Source organism: Trachymyrmex septentrionalis, unplaced genomic scaffold, assembly GCF_001594115.1.
Source record: "Trachymyrmex septentrionalis isolate Tsep2-gDNA-1 unplaced genomic scaffold, Tsep1.0 scaffold83, whole genome shotgun sequence".
NCBI classification, from domain to species: domain Eukaryota; kingdom Metazoa; phylum Arthropoda; class Insecta; order Hymenoptera; family Formicidae; genus Trachymyrmex; species Trachymyrmex septentrionalis.
Window position 1 is genome coordinate 3,421,843 of NW_017306018.1, and position 1,756 is coordinate 3,423,598.

Here is a 1,756-nt window from a genome sequence, read left to right on the forward strand (position 1 = left end):
TCAGTCACTCCCGCGTTCTCGACGCGCGGCAGCAGATTTCCGCAACGTCATCGAATTCCGATCACCGTCGCGATTGAGTCGAGCGAAGCGCCACGCTCAGCCACGCTACTCCGAAACGTCCTCCATCGCCGTCGGCCAGCTGTTCCGATCAACTACGCGTCAGACAGTCGTGAGTCGCGCCCGATCGCGCCGTCTCGTTTCTAGGACAGCTATTCCTTGAGAATAGTACGCGACCCGGCGGCAGGTCGCGCTGCCAGCGTCGTCATCGTCATCATCGTCGTCACCGTCACTAGGTGAATTCGCCCGGCCGTTGCCGAGTGCACCAGCCAGGTGCGCCCTCATATCTCACCGCACTTGTCCGATGCTATTTCCAGCGACACACCGTCCTTTCCCGCTTTCCGACGTCCAGGCGCTGCCTGCCCTTTCGACGGGAATATAATGGAAGTCTATCGAGCGACCGCGGCGACGACAACTAATTATAGATCTAACGAGTTCGACCCTCACAAGCCTACGGTTATTTCACAGCCAGTGTTATTTCACATTCGTTTGTTCTACGCAGAAATTTCAGAGTTTAACCTGCGAGAGGAAAGATGATATTCGACTCGATATCTCGTCGCGTCAATTATTATAGTTCGACTTTGGAGTATTAATCCTTCGGAGCTGAGGGCGGTTTATTTAGATATTCACATAATTATTATTTTTCAATGTCAATAATACAATATTTAATTTAATTTTAATTCTTCATCTACATGTTAAATTACATTATTCTTATTAAAATATTATATAGCATTAATTTTTATTTTGTTTTGATTTCTTGAAATTAAGCTACGTAAAAAGGAGCGAATGAGCCAGGCCGGGTGATCGTACTAAAATTAATAACGAACGACTTATGCTCATTTCTACCAAATGTGTAGTTTAATTTTAATCTTGGTTCAACTGTATATTCTTCATCTTTTTCAATTCTTACAATTAAAAATAGATGACCACCAAAATTGAATTAGCCTACATAGGAACGGCCAATAGAAATTGAATAGCCAGGCCAAAACTAATGTCCATTTCTATCTATATTTAAATTAACTTTAATTAAATTTTTTATTTATTTCTACTTCTCTAACGTAAGAGAAATATTCAAAATTCTCCTCTTCGGTGCGGTAAAAATAAATAATTCCTTGAAATTAATTAGTTCTTTAATTAACATCAATAAGTCTGAAGTCTTGTGTTCACGATGCTAGATATCGCTTCGAGATCTCGGACGGAAAAAGAATTAGCACATTTGAACAATTCCATTCCAGCCATTTGCATTGAAAATACGATTGTTCGATTCTTTCTCTGTACGAAATTTCAAAGCAATTTCTAGTTTTGTAGATATAAAGCTTTTACAGATCCAGCATCAATTATGTGCTACAGACTTTTTAGCGTCAGCTCCGAAGAGTTATAACTTTTCATTTCGAGAGTTTTCGAATGCACATTTGGATATTTATCGCAAAGTAACGAAATTCATTATCGAAATGATAATAGGATTTATTCTATTGTAGTTCAAGGAACTCCCGCAGCTGCTTTCTCCCAATCTATATCGCAAAAATTGTGACAGCTTTGATAGTAACGCCATTAAAAGCGACAGTAATCGCTGACTGCTTCCAATCCAGTGAACTTGAATCGCACACGCTCGAGTGGCCGATGCAAGTAACACAATCTAACGTGCCACGACAGCGATTTGCATCGTGCAATACGTTAGCTCTTTCGACACTCTTTCAAT